Source organism: Diospyros lotus, chromosome 3 (assembly GCF_014633365.1).
Source record: "Diospyros lotus cultivar Yz01 chromosome 3, ASM1463336v1, whole genome shotgun sequence".
In the NCBI taxonomy this organism is placed as follows: domain Eukaryota; kingdom Viridiplantae; phylum Streptophyta; class Magnoliopsida; order Ericales; family Ebenaceae; genus Diospyros; species Diospyros lotus.
The window spans coordinates 17,170,422-17,189,183 of record NC_068340.1 but is presented as its reverse complement, the minus strand read 5'-3'; the positions used below and the strand labels follow the sequence as shown (position 1 = coordinate 17,189,183).

The following is an 18,762-nucleotide window of genomic DNA, read 5'->3' as shown; positions in this document are numbered from 1 at the left end:
AAGAGCTTGGACTTGGCGCATACCCAGAGAATAAAGTCATGCTTTGGTGTAATATAAGTGCTCCATATGTTTGCAACCCACAGACTACTAGGGCCCTTAACTCTAAAGAAGTTATATGCCTCTTGGATACAAAAGTTCCTTGAACTGTCCCAAGTAGAAAGCTTTTGGATGGCTTCTGAAACGGATCCCTTTGCCTAAATAATTCAGTCTCTAATAAGAAGGATCTTCTTGAGAAGAGGAGAGTCAACCCTCCTAACCATCCTGTTCCAAATGGATGCATCTTTAAGGTACTCATGGCTGATCCACCTGACCCATATGGAATCCTTTTCTCGATGAATATTCCACAAGGTTTTGGATAACAAAGCATCATTCCAGACTTTAATGTCTTTGAATCCTAGACCTCCATCCTCCTTAGGAAGACAAACATCATTCTAGGAAACAAGTGAACTCTTGGAGTTCCAAAGGAACATCCTGTAAATCTGATAAACCCTTTTAATGACAGTAGCAAGAATAGGGAGCATGGACAACCAGAAACATTCAAACCCTTGAAGGATTAAGCGAATAAGCTCCATACGACCTACATAAGAGAGAGAAGCTAAAGTCCAAACATTAATATATGCTACAATCTTATCCACAAATGGAGCAAAATGAATGACCCTGAGCTTATTCACAAAGAGAGGAATACCCAAATACCAGAAGAGCATAGTGCCTATGGAAAATCCAGTTAAGGCTAAAATATCATCTAACTCTTGACCAACAATTTTGGTAGTGAAGATGTTATATTTTCTAGCATTTTCTCTTAGCCCATAACATTTTTCAAAGATGGAGAGAGAATCCATAATAATCTTAACCGAGGTAACATCACCATGGGCCATGAGGAGCAGATCATTAGTGAACGCCAGATGAGTAATCTTAAGCTCGATGCATTTGGGATGAAAATTAAACTCTGAGTCCATGATAACTGACTTGAGGGACTTAGAGAAGTAATCAAGGCACATGACAAAGAGGAAGGGGGAAAGATGATCACCTTGTTGTAACCCCTTCTTACCTTTGAAAAAGCTATGCAAATTGTCGTTTAACATAATCGAATAGGAGGGGGTGGACACGCACTCCATCACCCATTGGATAAACCTAGGGGGGAAATCAAGCCCGCAGAGAACAACTTGAAGAAACTCCCAGTTGATGGAGTCATAATCTTTTGACAAGTCGATCTTAAGCAAACAACGAGGAGATACCCTCTTCTGGTTATGCTTACATAAAATCTCTTGTGCAATGTGGATATTCTCCACCATGCTATGCCCCTCCACAAAGTACGACTGCGATGGATCAATAAGGGATCCCAAAATAGGCACCACTCGGGCTAAAAGGATCTTAGAGATAACTTTGTAAACTACATTGCAACATGCAATTGGCCTAAAATCCCCAACCATTGATGATTAACTTGACTTGGGCACAAGAACAATAGTAGTATGGTTGATTTGTCTCATGATCGAACCAGTGAAGAAGAACTCCTTCATTGCATCACAGAACTGGTCACCCAACATAGCCCAAGCTTTCTTGAAAAAATAAGATGAATATCCATCCAAACCCGGGGATTTCTCCTCACTGATGCTGAAAAGAGCCTCCTTAATCTCATGGCTCGAAACGTCCTTGGAAAGACTAGTAGCCTGCTTTTGCGATACCAAAGGTCCAAATCTCAAAATACATTGATCAACAAGGGCACATCTGCTAGACGTACCCAACAGACTCTCATAGAACTTAATGAATTCCTCCGCAACTTGCTGTTGAGACAAGGTAACTAATCCATCCTCCCTACATACGATAGAGATGTGATTCCTCTTGGCATTTCTTTTCACCAGGGAATGGAAGAATTTGGAACATTTGTCACTATTAATGAGGAAAGCACTTTTGGCCTTTTGGGCATAGAACATCCTCTCGGCCTTATTGAGGAACATAACAGACTTCCTCAGCTCCGCCACCTTACTTTGAAGCTCAATATTGTTTGGCCTATCATGGAGCTCCAATTGCATTTCTTTTTGATATTTTACTCTTGAAAAATAAAATAGTTTTGATAATGATTATATGAAAATCAATCTTTAAATCTATATGAATGAGTTTGAAGCAAAGTTATGAAAATCAATCTTGAATTCTATAGGAGTAAGTTTAAAGTTTAAATTCAAAATTAATATCTTTTTGATAATCTCAACTTGCTTTCAAAAGAAACAAAGTTAGGAAATGTTAAGTGTTTAGTTTTTCTAAATGGATAGTTGACTATGTGCCTATGATCTGTCAACTATGCCTATGAATAGTCGACTATGGGTCTATGCTCTGTAAACTATGCCTGTGGATAGTTGATTATGGGTCTATGATCTGTCGACTATGCCCAAGCTTTTGTCCTCTATGTTTTGTTCTGTTGACTATTGTGCAGGTTCTGTCGTCTATGAAATTTCTTATGTCAACTATGTAAGTGTATGATGTTATATATTTTCTTCGTATTTTGGATGTGTTGATTATGTGAAAGTGTTTGTTGACTATCAGTAGATTTGGTTAGACAACTGTCAACTATGTTTTCTTGTCTGTCGACTATGCCTTAGTTTTGTTTGAAAATATAGTTGACTAACCTCTTTTGTCTGTTGATAGTTTGTTTCTCATAAACGTATAACAACTAGTTTTTGGCGCATTTAATGCTTGCCCAACCACCACAATGGTCGAATTTTTGTATTTATCTACCATCAACTATAAATATGGGTTGAGAGAATTGATTGAAGGCTGTTGGAAACATTTAATATCTTCAATTACCGAGCTTTCATTTTTACATCGAGCGATTAATTTCTTCTTTCTCTATATTTACATTTATGAGGCTTTGTATACACTGTTACATTCATTATAAGCCTAAATTTGTTAGTTGTGTTAGTGTAGGTGCTCTAGACCCAATCAGATTGGGCATGTTGTACACTGACAATTGTAATCATGTTATTATTTGAATAAAGAGTTATTCAAATTCACAAGAAGTCATTCTATTAGTTTCTTGTTATTATTGTAATAACCAAATGAAACTAGATAGAAGTCCATATGATGTATACTGTGAATAATCTATAAAGATGTGAGATGATGCATCACAGTTTATAGACATCATTAAACGTCCCAAGTCGTAGCAATGTCAAGAATGGACATTGACAATTGCGGTAAGACTTGTATGTGCTATGTTTTTGCTATGTGATAGCAATGGGGATCTCACACCCATAGGCATGGGGATGCCTAGACAAGTACATAGGTGACCAATGTTGGAGAATGTGTCATTGGACATGACTCGCCATGAGAATCCATTTTGGTTATATGTTGATGAAATTCTCATACGAGATGGGTGTAACTAATCCTTGGACCTGAGGTTGTCACGGTCATCTCATAAGAAGACTGGTATGCTTTGACATCGTTTCGATGGGCCTAGACAAAGGCTGCACGTGGGCGATCGTTGGGTATATCATGAGGCTTATGGAGATGGGTGCATAGCCAAGATGGGACTCGTCTATCCCTTGATAGAGGATGATGTATCTAAGGCGCCTTCGGTGGATATTCACTTTAAATCCATGGCCATGGTGAAAGAGATCAATAAGGAGTTATTGATTCACTTTCTATTAAGTGCAGATATCCGGATAACCGAAGAAAGACTTATGTGATCATAATCAAGCAACACATTGCCAACTTGAGATCACATAGGATACATTGACGAGAGGATTGAATTACACGGTAACCATGCTCGTGAAAGGTTATTTGCGGATTATGAATCCTTCTGAATAATTGGGTAGGCATGATGCCTTGCTAGAGGCCAATCTTGTCTTATGTGTTCGTACCGGCACATTGCCAACATATTCGGAAGCCTAATGAGTCATACTCAATAGGCACGGTCCCTGGCTTAAACTAGGAAAGCGGACGTATGGTTAAGTGGGACACTTCGACAAGAAGTTGTGCCATCGTAGGTTCTCATGGGAAAAGAACAAACAGACGTAATGACATCGATATGACGAGGGGTCGTCATAAAGGAAAAAGTTTCCTAAAATAGCAATTGATTAAATTAGAAAGTAGTTTCTAACTTAATGATTAAATTAGAAAGAAGTTTCTAATTTAATAATTTGGGCTTAATTTAATACTTGGGCCAAATAAAGTATTTGGGCCAAATATTAAATTAAATTAAATATTTGAGCTAAATTAGATTTGGGTCAAATATTAAATAATAAATATTATATTTGGGTTAAATAAGATTTGGGCCAAATATTAAATATTAATTATTTGGGCTTGAATTAGATTTGGGCCACATATTTATAAATGAATTTGGGCCACTTTAATTTCTAGTTGGACTAGGATTAATGGGCTAGCCCAATCCATGTCCCCTAGGGTTTGGGAAAACCCTAGGAGGTTGCTTCTTTATAAATAGCCCTTTATGGGATGCCCAAATTACGCCTCTTATTTTTGTTGGTTTTCAAGAGTTGAAAATCAATTATTTTCCCGTCCATTCATAAGCCTTGTTAGGAGAAGGAGCTAGCACTCCTATTCCGCTCTCCTTGCCAACGGACGCGTACCGCGTATCACGAGTTAGAGGCCGGACACTTGGAAGGCTCGAATCCGCGAACGACTCGATAATCTAAAGGTTAGATTTATTTATTTGTTTGTGAATGATCTAATTTCGACGTTGATCCAATCGCCGGGATCGGGGTAAGGTTCAAAATTTTGAACTACGCTGCTTGCCCCATAGCGATCTTGCTTTACTTTCAAGTTGGAGAGAGCTTGTAACTAAGAGTTGTACTCTTAAACTCTCATTCTCACGATTACTGTAATTGTCATAGCATAAGCTAGAGAGCCCATTATATTGAGAGGTTTGTAAGTTTTCCTAGTCACGGACTAGAGGACCTACTTAGGTTGAGTAGGTGGTTGATAGTGAACTTGCTTCAAAATCCTTAGTGGGTAGCTAAGGTAGTGATTGTCTCCTGTGCTTTCAGTTTTGTTTGTTCCTGTTTGCATTTTTATCCCTACTTAATTTGTTTTTCCATCCATAAGATTTCATATTCATTTTTCTCAAAATGAGATTGTCTTTATACAGTTGATACCTCATCGTGCCATTTTAAGGTCTTGAGGTTTAATGAATTTGTGGTCTTCACAAATGACATCTCTATTTCAAAAAGGAATTATTTTTATTATACCAATTCACCCCCCTCTTGGTGCATGCCATAGAATTTCAATTCTATCACTTTTAGCTACTTGTTAGCTCTCTCAGTTCTAGAGGATATATGAGAGAAGTGATTTAAATTAAGTTGCTTAAGGGGCCTTTTAAGCTACCTCAGATTCATACTAAGAGCGTACTGATGATTCCCCTAGATACATTTTCTTTATTCAACCCTAACGAGGGGTAGGAAATCCACATGACTCGCTCACACGTTAAAAAACCTAAAGGGCATATTAGAGGGTCTCTATTGCTAGAATAACAAGACAATGCAAGGAGAATGGTTAGATAAGCATCTTACAGGCAAAAAGTTAGCAAGACCTATGAAATGCACTAAAAGCCATCGATTGTTCACCAAGACCCTATCAATCTTGCTCCACACAGAGTTGTTGGTCCAAGTGTAGAAGAATCCGATGGAGGGGAGATCAAAAAGCCTAGCCTCAAAGCAACATTCAAGAAGGTCTTTGACCTCATTGATCTGACACAATGGCCTTGGACCCTCCACGATTCTCAGATGCATTCTGAAGCAATGCTTGCAGGTTAACTTGGATGCCTTGCCTGAGTCCGGTGCTAAGCCTATGGGCTAACCTTGACACCTAGGTAGATTCGACGCCAAGCCTCCTTGCAAACTTGGAAAGTCCAATAGAATTCTAGATGGCGACCCTGGGTCGAACCTAGATCCCCCGTGGTAGACGAGTCTAAAAAAGGACATGAAATAGCGATAGCACGTGCAAGGTTGAACGACCGCCTCAGATACCCGAAGGTGATCAAGCGAAATTCCCCATGAACTGACCTAGGTTCACCAATGCAATTTAGTGTTGAAGTGAGAGACCAACTTGGATCCCTTGCGGCAGACTAGCTCAAGCTGATAAGCTTTTCCTAGACTCCTCGTGAGGATCTGGCGCTAGGTCTCCTAGCAAACCTGAGCACGTCGTTGGAGTCTGGCGTTAAGACTCTTGGAAAACTTGGATACACGGTGATCATCTGGTGTAGAGCCATTTAGCGAGGAGCAGCTGCTAGGGAGACTCATGGCAGGGTGTCATGATCCAAGTGATCCGCATGGAAGCCTTGAAGCCTCAGGGTGAGACGGACGCGGACTCCCCACCAAACTCAGGTCTCAGGTTTATAATTGAGATCCAATGCCTAACATGGACTCATAATGGTAGAAACAAAAGTTGTAAGTATCTCTTATAAAGATCCAAGTATGCAATAAGGTGGGTAGGTAAACTCCTATTGTGGGTAGCTCGCACACACCACGGGAATAAAGAAATGAATGGCAAGCACCTCATCACCCCAAGTTGTAACATGGTCAATTTATAAAATAAAAGAAGCGAATACGACAGACAAAACTAGCAAACAAATAAGAAGCAAGGAAAAAAAAAAAAGACAATCTTTCATCATTACACACAAAATATAATGATAAAATGAGCCTTGAAAAAAGTATATTAAAAACCCATGCATCCAAAAAGGGGGTAGTTCAAAAAACAAGTAAAAAATATCATCGTTTACAACCTGAATTTAAAAGAAATACAAAAGAGAAGATCTATGCTAATCTTGAGATGGCTGATGGGTCGGAAGTTTCGATCCCCCTTGAGGCGAACCTTGAGAAGCGTCGATAGCTAGGTCTAGCTCTAGGCTGCACTCAATCATTTGGATCATATTTGTCATCTCCGACACGACCTCACCCTCCTCGATATCGGGGGCAAAGGGACTCCAGGGGCCCAAAAAGTTGCTTAGATCGTCTTCTAATGCTTGTTGCATGCACTTACCAAGACCAGGGTAATTGGGTTCGTACTTGCGCTAAATGGGAGGAATGATAGAGGACAAGGTGTTGACAAAAATCATCTCGGAGAATGATTCCTCTGGGAGTTAAGATTCCAAGAAGTTGTGACCAAGGTAGAAGCCGAACTTGGAGAAGCAGTTGGCATACTCATCTTCGCGGTGATAATAGTTATTGGACAATCGATACTACTTCACAACATCCATAATAGTCTCCTCAATCTCCTGTTGTCTACCTTCCCATGATTTCTCAATCTCTGATTGCGCATGTGCTTCCGTCTAGAACGTTTCAGCTGCCCATTCCTCAATGCTTGTAAGCTTTCCCTTCAGGAGAATGACTTCCTCTTGAGCTTCAGACAATGAGGCAACTTTTTCCTAATAGGCTCTCTCCCGGATCTCTAACTCCTCCTTCCACCTCATGGCATCCATTTCGGTAGCTTGGCGACTGGTGGAAAGATCCTAGAGTTAGGTTTACAGGTCACCTTATCCGACTCCATGTGACGGATCCTCATGTTTAAAACCTACTGCTCCTCCTTCCAATGGTTGGATTTCTATATCCACTCATATATCTTTGCCTCCAGACGAGCAAGGTGTGCCCGATTTATCGCGTTGGTTACCACTATGCCCTGGGCACCCTGTGAGGAAAACGAACAAAAGAATCAACAAATGGGACCCTTAGAGAAGGTAGGAAAGAGAGAACTTACAATCGTGAGATAACGCTCAAACTCATCCATGTCCTACGAGGAATTCAGGAAGTATCGATTCTCATCATGCGAGAGGATAGTAGAGTAGAGCAAATGAGCACTAATGCTAGGCATGTCAACGGAATCCATGTCTAGAACACCAGGCTTGTAATACCCGAGAATTTCTTGAGGACATAAGTGTAATTTTTATCAGCTTAAGTGTAACATTTATTAGGGTGTAAGTGAAATTTTCCAAAAATTTTGGGGGCTTAAGTGTAAGTTTTCAATGTTGTGGGTTTGAAGTGAAAAATTGGAGAACTTAAGGGGTTGGGAAAGCAGGGCCAAAGTGTAAAGAGGTAAAAATTAAGGGCCCAAAAAGTAAGGCAAGTGTGAAACTTTCCATGACTGTTAGCCGTAAAGCTGCCACCATTAGGGAGGTGGTATCTCGATCAGTTGAGACTGCCTAGGGCCATCATGGCCTAGGCCGAGGCCTTGTGGTGCAAGGAGTGGCCATGATTGGTCGAATGTGGCTATAAATAGCCAAAAGGAGACAAGGGTTTTTAGCAAGTTTCAATCGTGTGAATCAAGAGATTTGAGAGAAATTGTGAGGTGTTGATAGAGAGCTTTTACTCTTGAGGCAACAAGGATCAATTTTGGAAATTTCGAAGGTGTTTTGAGGAGGTTATTAAGCTTGGCTAGAAAGTCATGAATCACCAGAGTTGGGCATTAAATGGCCAAAATGAGGGTGTTCGGCTGATTGTTTCGAGCCAAGGATGGTTCCATGGGGTTTGGAAGGTCGAGTACGCTAAGAGAGGAGAAGAAACCAAGGAGAATGGAGCAAAAACCAGTAGCTGGCGGTGAAGGAATGGCTAGAGAAGACGATCGGCCTTCGGGCGTGTGTAGGCACATGCCAAGTGAGTGGTTGTGAACACATGACAGGTGCATGAAAGAAAATATACTCAGGCATGCATTTTGAGGCAAGACACATAAACCGATGTAGGCCGATAAGCTTAAACAATGTGAGTGGTTTTCCCTAAAAATTTATAAGTGAAATGTTTTATCTATATTGAGCATGATTTTAACAAAGGTTGTCAAATTATATGCAATTTATGTGCATCTTGTCATATCTATACAAGTTTTATGGCATCGATAAATGAGATATTTTCATTTGGCATGATATTGTTGGCATATCGATACTTGTGATGGGGTGGGAAGTTACCCTCGTAGTGTAGCCGCATTTCCCCAACGGGTGTTACTGGATACCTCATGAGTCTCCCGTGCTGGGGATGGATTTCCCCAAGGGTGAGTGCTGGAGTAACTGCCTAGGGTTTCATGTTGGGGCTACAATGCAGGTCAAAGCTACACCAAGGTGTTTGTTTATTCGTGAAATTTATTTTAACCCTCACTTAAAAGATTCATCTTCTAATATTGGACTTTTATCCCTGAAATATTCAATCTTCCAGGTGAGACTAGCAGACAAAGAGGTAAACAGGTTGTTGAGGTCTGATCATGTTGGAAATCATGTGATAGGTCCTACGCCGAGGCTAGGACAAGTTGTTTCTGTTATTTTATGTTTAATATGTTGGAAGGATATTGTAATATTGTGGTTGTTAAACGATTTTGTATGGATTTACTTCCTTAAAATTACAATGTTCTGTTAGGTTTTGATTCTGCTTCCGCAAATGATTAGTTATCATTCCTTAGTTTATCATTGGGAATGTTAAATGTGTATATGTTAGGGATTTTCGAATATGATGCTTGTAGCATTAAGAGATGGTTCTTATATTGAGGAAATTGTGATGTATTTATGGAAATTTTATATTGAAGAAATCATGTGTGATGAAAGAAAAAGAAAATCCTAGCATAGTGACACTCCTTTGGAATAGCGAGGTGTTACAATTGGTATCACAGCTAACCATACTTGGAGACTTAGGGATTATTGATTTCGAGACATAGAATATTCTTGGTTGAGGATGAGGTCGCAAGGAGAGACCTAAGCAACAGAGTTTATAACCATTGTACAGTGTGTTAAGACGGCTTGGGGATTCGGAAGTCTGTGAGAAGGGACATGTGAATAGGTTATTCCTTGCGTAAACCGCATAGGGATTATTGAGATTTAAGGTTTACATAGGTAAAGAATCCCTGGAGGTTCGATAATGATTGAGAATGGGGACTGATTAAACTAGTATGCCCAATCAAAAACTCGAAGCATGAGGAGAACTCGAGGAGAGGGTGGCCGGCTATCGAACCGCTCCAGAAATAGAGATCTATGTTTGCATCTCTTCTCTAGTTTGCAGCAAAGTGCACCCTAGGTCATCTCTCACAAGGAGCCTCACTTTCTTCTACCAACAAAGGAGAACCAACATAACCAATAACAGTTTGTTTGGGGGGGGGGTTTTGACAGAAAACTAATTGGCAAAACAGAAAGATGAAGATGGATGAAAAATCAATAAGAGGAGTGCAACCGGCTGTGTATTTGTCTCCTATGTAAAATCTTCCTTGTCCACTCTATATATCTTGGTTTGCTAGATGCTTTGATCCCCGGAAAACAAACTCAAAGCATCCCCAACAACCGTCCAAGGATTAGAATGATTGGAAATAACAAAATGAATGCAGAAATCTCTTGCAAACAAAATGCAACCATTCACTCTCTATTCAACCTATCCGGACCTATGCAAGAACAACCGTTCAAGCACACAATATTCATTTCCGAGATGTTATACCAACCGGCTATAACATTCTGTTCTCTTAAGCATTTAACAGAAAGTGAAACCATGCAAGTTCACACAAACCTGCCATGAACTCCATGCATTCACAAATCTGCTCAAACTAAACCAAATAGAAATGAATAAGAAACAAACAACAAACCAGATTCTTGTAGCTCATCCGGGACTCAAATTCCACATGGATTCAAGACACACAACCGGTTACAAAGTGTTCTAGCCTATCATTACAGAAAGGAAAACAAAATGGAACAAAAGATGTAAAAAACAGGAAAGTGCTACAACAACAAAAACGGGCAGAATCCTCTCTATTTTCTCCTCTCTATCTATATGATGATCCTCTGAAAATTAATGCTAAGAGGCCTTAAATACATGGCCAAGAAAGGAAAGGCTAGGGAGGCTAGGGTTGGGCCTAGCCCAACAGAAAACAAGTGAGCCCAAGTCTGCTCCTTTATTGTAGGCCCAAGCTCCTTTAGTTGGCCCAAGCTCCTTTAGTTGAGCCACTTCTCTAGCCCATCCAATATTCCCTAAAGCCTGGATCCATAGAGTAGAGGTAAGATAGAAAATAGTGTAAGGACAATTTGAAACATAATAAAATAGAAACAATCAAATATCAGCAAAAATTGCTTCAAATGGCCTAATAAGAATGAGGTGAAATGCCAAAATATGGTATAAATATGCATGCTATCAATTCCCCCATACTTAGACTTTTGCACTCCTGGGCAAAACACTAGACTCTATGACTCAAGAATAGAAATGTGGAAAAACACAAATTAGATGCAAGGTAGGTAAGTCTTCAAGAATTCATCATTCAAAGATCATCTTTCCTCTACTTCCAAGAAAACAAGTGACATGGCAATTCATCCAATAAGACAAATCAAAAGTGGAAGCCTCTCACAGGGCAAGTGTATGCTCAAAAATCTCTCAAGAGGTGGTGGTGACTGTTTCGCTCAAATTCACCCAATCACAATTCCACTACCATAAGCTTGTTTATCTTCTCAATCTCCACTATCCATGTCAAATGCATGCCACAAATCAAAAGGACTTATTCAGGGTTGTAATGTGGGGAAGAAAGAAATGGAAAGACAACAATGAAGGAAAACATGCCTTAGGTCGAGAAAACATTTCATGCAACTCTAAGATCAAGAGATAGAATTTCCAAGCATTATGAAGAACATTGCATCTTTATTCGGTTGAGTGCGTTTTACGCTCTGTCTCAACTTTGCTTTCTTCTTTTTCTCATCAATTTTTTTTTTTTTTTTTTTTTCGAAAGAGGTGAGTGCGTTTTACGCTCCTTCTCACCCTTCTATCCTTTTCTTGCTTTTCTTTTTCTTTTTCATGGATGCAAATGGCCTTTGGCCTTATGACTTGCTCGATGAATTCAATCTCTCTCACTAGAATGCACTTACTATTCCTCTTCCTAAGGTTGGAAGGTCCAAAAAGGGTGTATGAGAATGAAGGGTAAAACTGATGGCTCTAAGTGGCAAGCGAAAGAGATTGATTGAATTTTTTTGTTTGTTTTTTTTTTTTTTTTTTTTTTTGTATAACAAAATGGCTAAATGGGGACAAGAAAGAATGCCTTAATCATGTTTGAGTCATGCATGAACAAATATAGCCTCAACCAAGAATCAAAACAAGTTCTAGAGTGGAAATCATGATAGGTGAATGCACACACAAGAAAAAACAATAGGCTCAAAATCCTCACGGCTGTAGACTACCCAATCAATCTATCAAATTAAACTCATTGCCAAGTCACTCGAAATTAAGGAAGATAAGATCGAAGTTCTAATCATGATGGGTTCTTTTAGACTTAATTGCTTAACTTGCATTTCCACGCAAAACAAACTCAACTAAACCCAAGGAAAAAGAAATATGAAAAGATAAAGAAAATGTTGCCAAAATAAGAATGCTGCCTCCCCCCACACTTAGACTTTACATTGCCCTCAATGTAAACATGCAATTCCAATCAAGAATAAGACAAGTAAATGTAAAATACTAGGGAGAGAGAAACAGCCTGATGTATCAAATGTAGGTGGCGTTGAGGAGATGCAGCTCCTCCACAATATGCTCCTGAAAGTTCTCGTAGAATGGCTTAAGCCGCTGCCCGTTCACTGTGAATTGCTTTGCATTGGACTCGTCCTTGATTGCAACTGCACCAAAGGGAAAAACATGAATAACTATGAAAGGACCAGTCCAACGAGAACGTAACTTACCGGGCATCAACTTGAGACGAGAATTGTATAGCAGAACTTTCTGGCCAACTTCGAATGTCTTCCTCACAATAAGCTTGTCATGCACAGCCTTGGTCTTCTCCTTGTAGATGCGTGAGTTCTCATATGCGTCCATCCTAATCTCCTCAAGCTCTTGAAGTTGGAGCTTTCTTTGGGACCCCGATTGACTGATGTCCATATTGCATTGCTTCACCGCCCAATATGCCTTATGCTCCACCTCCACCGGCAAGTGACACGCTTTTCCAAAAACCAACCTATAAGGGGACATGCCGATGGGGGTTTTGTAGGCCGTGCGGTAGGCCCATAACGCATCTTCTAATCTCTTGCTCCAGTCTTTCCTATTGGGCTGGACAGTCTTCTCCAAAATCTGCTTGATTTCCCTATTTGAGACTTCAGCTTGCCCATTAGTCTGTGGATGATAAGCAGTCGCCACTTTGTGTATTACCCCATACTTACGAAGTAGGGTGTCCATCTTTCTATTGCAAAAGTGGGATCCTTGGTCGCTGATGATGGCCCTGGGTATGCCAAACCTACAAAAGATGTTAGAACGAACAAAATCTGCAACCACAGAAGCATCATCAGTCCTGGTGGCTTTAGCTTCCACCCACTTAGAAACATAATCCACAGCTAACAGAATGTACAAATAACCAAATGACACAGGAAATGGACCCATGAAGTCAATGCCCCAAACATCAAAGATTTCACAAAACAATAAGGGTTGTTGAGGCATTTCATTCCTACGTGATATAGTGCCTGTGTGTTGACAACGTGTGCAATTCTTACAGAACTCATATGAATCCTTAAAGAGTGAAGGCCAATATAATCCAGAATCTAGGACTTTCCTAGCTGTACGTTGGGGACCAAAGTGACCACCACATGCAAGTGTGTGACAAAAATTTAAGACAGATGCAAACTCATGGTTAGGCACACATCTCCTAATGACCTGGTCACTACACATGCGCCACAGATAGGGATCATCCCACACATAATACCGAGCCTGACTCTTAAATTTATTTAGCTGTTCCTTCTTAAAATATGCAGGTAATTCAGAAGCAACTAAATAATTTACCAAATCAGCATACCAGGGCTCAACACCATGAATGTGGTATAATAACTCATCTGGGAAATCATCCCTGATAGGCTGGGAGTCCATGACTGTGGAATCTGAAGAAGGAGGGACCCGGCTCAAATGATCAGCTACTAGGTTCTCGGCCCCACTCTTATCTTTTATCTCCACATTGAACTCCTGAAGTAGGAGCATCCACCGTATCAACCGGGGCTTAGCATCGGGCTTCTTCAATAAGTATTTTAGGGCTGCATGGTCAGAAAACACGACAACATTAGAACCCAGAAGATAGGAGCGAAATTTATCTAAAGCAAACACAATAGCTAAAAGCTCCTTCTCAGTCGTGGTGTAGTTTGCTTGAGCAGCATCCAAGGTGCGCGAGGCATAGGCAATGACATGTGACTTCTTCTCCACACGTTGTGAAAGGACGGCGCCCACTGCAAAGTTGGAGGCGTCGCACATCAGCTCGAAGGGCAACTCCCAGTCGGGTGGCTATATGATGGGTGGAGAAATCAATCGACTCTTCAGTTCCTCGAATGCTTGCTTGCACTGCTCATCAAAGTGGAAGGTCACTTCTTTCTGGAGAAGGTGGGAAAGTGGAAGTGCAATCTTGCTAAAATCCTTGATGAACCTCCTGTAAAATCCTGCATGGCCAAGGAAAGAACGCACCTCCTTCACAGAGGTGGGGTAAGGCAATGAAGAAATAACATCAACCTTAGATCGATCCACTTCTATACCCTTCTTAGATAGAACATGCCCTAAAACAATTCCTTGTTCTACCATGAAATGACATTTTTCGAAATTTAAAACAAGGTTCTTTTCAATGCATCTCTCTAGGACTCTACCCAAGCTAACCAAGCAATCATCAAAAGAAGTGCCATAAACTGAAAAATCATCCATGAACACTTCCATGCAATGCTCTATAAAATCTGAAAATATACTTACCATGCATCGCTGAAAGGTACCTAGAGCATTACATAGACCGAAAGGCATTCTTCTATAAGCGAATGTGCCAAAGGGGCAGGTGAAGGTGGTCTTCTCTTGATCCTCTGGGGCTATGCAAATCTGAAAGTATCCGGAAAAACCGTCAAGGAAACAATAGTGTGACTTACCAGCCAACCTCTCCAACATCTGATCAATGAATGGGAGGGGGAAATGATCTTTTCTGGTTGCTTGGTTCAGCTTTCTATAATCAATGCAGACTCTCCAACTGTTCTGCACTCTCATGGGGATGAGCTCATTGTGCTCATTTGGGACCACCGTGATGCCCGTCTTTTTTGGAACAACCTGCACGGGACTCACCCACTTGCTATCAGAAATAGGGTAAATAATACCGGCTGCAAGTAATTTACTTACCTCCTGTTTTACCACATCAAGGATGGTAGGGTTAAGTCTTCTTTGAGGCTGCCTTGCTGGTTTTGCTCCTTCCTCCAATAAAATACGATGCATGCAAACAGATGGGCTGATTCCAGTTATGTCCGCTAAAGTCCACCCAATTGCTTTCTTATTATTTTTCAGCACATCCAGCAACTTTCTCTCTTGGTCAGGCTGCAAGTTGTTTGCAATGATGACTGGCAGCTTCTCATCTTTCTCCAAGAATGCATACTTGAGGTGCTGAGGCAAGGGCTTGCACTGAATGGTGGGTGGCTGCTGCAAAGAGGGGGCTGACCTATTTGACTGGAACTCTAACTCCAAGGCACTATCAACCTGCTCAACAAGGTTAGCAGCACTATCTTCCACTTGGGAAATGTTAGCATCAAAATCAGACTCATGCCTATGCAAAAATTCAGCAATCTCTAAGCATGCAGCACATTGACTCTCTCCATCACTACAATTAGTGCAAATAATCGTATCTGGGAACTCATGCACAGTGGGGAGTTTATCAATTAAATCAGAAGACTCAGAACATGCTTCGTTCACTAACAGGTCAACTCTATTTACTTGAAAAGTGGAATGATCCTCGGTAGGGAATTTCATGGCATCAAGTATCTTGAAGTTAATTGTGTTACCAGCAAATTCCATGGAAAGTGTACCCTCATGCACATTGATAATAGTTCTAGCAGTTTTTAAGAATGGTCTCCCTAGGATCAAGGGTGCATGCTCAAGTGTGCTGTTATCTTCCATATTCAAAACATAAAAATCTGCTGGAAAGATTAAATCCTTAACCTTAACCAGCACATCTTCTAGGACTCCAGTGGGGTGTGCAGTACTTCTATTTGCTAGTTGGACAACCACTCCTGTTGGCTTCAAAGGACCACACTGCAATGAAGCATAAATAGAGTTAGGCATGACATTAATGGATGCACCTAAATCTAGTAAAGCATTGCTAAATTGCATGTCTCCTATAGTACAAGGAATGGAGAACATCCCTGGATCTTTACACTTTGCTGGCATGGCAGGTTGGATAAGGGCAGAGACATTTCTCCCAAGGTTGATCTTCTCATTCCCCATAAGCTTCCTCTTGTGAGTACACAAATCCTTGAGAAATTTTGCATACTTGGGGATCTGTCTAATGGCTTCAAGGAGGGGGATGTTGACTTCAACTTTCTGGAATGTTTCCAGAATCTCTTTATCCACTTCGGCCTCTGCTCTTTTCTTGTTTTGTGTTGCTCGATGTGGGAATGGCAGGGGCTGGATGTTGGAAGACTCTCCTTGTTCTTGATAGCTGGAGTTTGGCTGCTTGGCTTCTTGGACTAAGGAGGGTTGCTGCTCTTTGCTGCCCTCTACATTCTGCTTCTCTACATGCTGCTCCATGTTTGATGATGGTGGAAGGGTTTGGATGATCACTTCTTTTCCACTTCGAAGCATGATGGCACTAACATTACCCCTTGGATTGGCAACTGGTTGTGAAGGAAGCTGCCCCGAACCTTGACTCCTTAACTCATTGATGTTTGTGGCTAGCTGGCCTATTTGGGTCTCCAAATTTTGAATGGTGGTTTCTGTTTTTTGTTGGAATTGGAGTGTATTGGCTGCTAGTTGTTTGACAAGATCATCTAAGGTGGGTTCTGACTTGGGTAATGGTGGTGCTTGTTGCATGGCTTGATTCTGCCTTGGTGGTGGAGTATGGTTGCTGGAAATTGAAGGATGGAACCTCTGCTGAAATGGCTGATTCTGGTGGTATGGCTGCTGGTGCAGCTGCTGGTGCACATGTTGATTGGAAGGGCTGCCATATCTGAGGTTCGGATGGTCTCTCCAACCTGGATTGTAGGTGGCTGAGTATGGGTCATACCTATTGGAAGGTTGTGGTTGGCTGTGCTGCTGATGCTGGAATGGTCTTCCAGGAAAAATGCCTGCACATGTCTCATTATTTTCTTGCAACTGTGGGCATTGGTCTGTTGTATGGGATGGAAAGGAGCAAATGCCACAAAGCTGCTGCTGGGGTTGCTTTCTCTCTAATGCCAACTGCCTGACCATGGAAGCCAATTCCTCAAGCTTGTTTTCCATCCTTTGCTGGTCCATAGTGGCAGCCACATTGACTTCATTGATGGCTTTTGTAGGAGTGTTAATTCTGGTGCCAAATTGCTGGGCATTTTGTGCCATCTTTGATATCAGCTCTTGTGCAGCTGCTGGGGTCTTCTCTGCCAAAGCTCCTCCACTTGCAGCATCTACTAAGTACCTGTCCATGGGGATTAGACCTTCATAGAGATATTGAATTAGGAGTTGGTCACTTATCTGATGGTGAGGGCAGCTGGAACACAACTTCTTGAACCTCTCCCAATACTCATGTAGAGTCTCACCACTCATCTGCCTTATACCACAAATTTCCTTCCTTATTGATGCTGTTCTGGAGGCTGGAAAGAATTTTTCCAGGAAGATCCTCTTCAATCCATCCCAGCTGGTAATGGCAGCTGGTGGCAGGTAGTAGAGCCAATCTTTGGCGGATCCATCAAGTGAGAATGGGAAGGCTCTCAGCTTGATCTGCTCTTCATCTACTCCTTGTGGCCGCATGGTTGAGCAAACAACATGAAATTCTTTCAGATGCTTGTGTGGATCCTCTCCTGCAAGACCATGAAACTTGGGCAACAAGTGGATTAGTCCAGATTTGAGTTCAAAGTTAGCATCCAACTGTGGGTATTGAATAAATAGGGGCTGGTAATGCACATCAGGTGCAGCCAGCTCTCTAATGGTTCTACCATCCAAATGACCATGATTTGCATTATTTCCATTACCATTATTTCCATTATTTCCATTACCATTATTTCCATTATTTCCATTACCATTATTTCCATTACCATTATCTGCCATATTGATGAATGCTAGAATAGGTTCGGATGAAGTATTAGAAGTACTGTTAGGTTCAATCCTATCCCGAGACTTAAGTTCTCTAGCTTGCCTTCTAAGAGTAGTCTCTAATTCAAGATCCAAGTCAAGTAATTTTTCCTTAGAGGATCTGGTCATGCACTTAGAGATCAGCTCAAAAACAGCACACAAAATGGCCTATGCATACCAAGAACTCAAAAACTCAAAAAAAAACACACAAGCAAAAACAAAAAACACACAAACACAAAAACAGGTCAAACAATAAGCCCTTAGACGATTTTTTTATGCAATGTTTCACAAAATTTCAACACAAAAACACTGAGGGACCTAAAAACACTAAAAACCACACAAAATTAAGCACTGAGAAACACAAAATGGCCCAAAAAGTGGTCTAAACGTTGGAATTTGGCCAAAAAATGCTCTTCTCACAGAAAAACTGTGACTATTGATCCCCACACCCCCATTTCTTTGGACACCAAAAATCAGCTCAATCGGAGCAAGTGAAAAGCTATGAACAGTAACCGGGAAACTGATTTTTTTTTTCCTCAAAACCTACTCCTATTTTGCCTTAGAAACCACTCTATATGCAATAAAACATCAAGGAAAGCATATGGACATGAAAGAACATCAAGTAAGGATGAGAAAGGAAGAGGATAGCACCGGTATCTCGAGCTCAATCCTTAAATAATGCTATCTGTCATGAAGGTTGTCAAAACCGCTGCTGAATGGAAGGCTGCTGCTGGTTGCTTTCTTTTGGTTGCAGCTGTTGATTCCTATCTGCCAAACGAAAAGGGAGATTAGTGTG

The 18,762-nt window shown here is 41.0% G+C and overlaps 1 non-coding gene across 1 annotated transcript; it reads left to right on the top strand.

The window, feature by feature from the left end:
- Positions 1-17,367: 17,367 nt before the first annotated feature.
- LOC127798574 (small nucleolar RNA R71) lies at positions 17,368-17,472 on the top strand. Its single transcript, XR_008022438.1, has one exon. It is a non-coding gene; the product is annotated as a small nucleolar RNA R71 (small nucleolar RNA).
- The last annotated feature ends 1,290 nt before the right edge of the window (positions 17,473-18,762 follow it).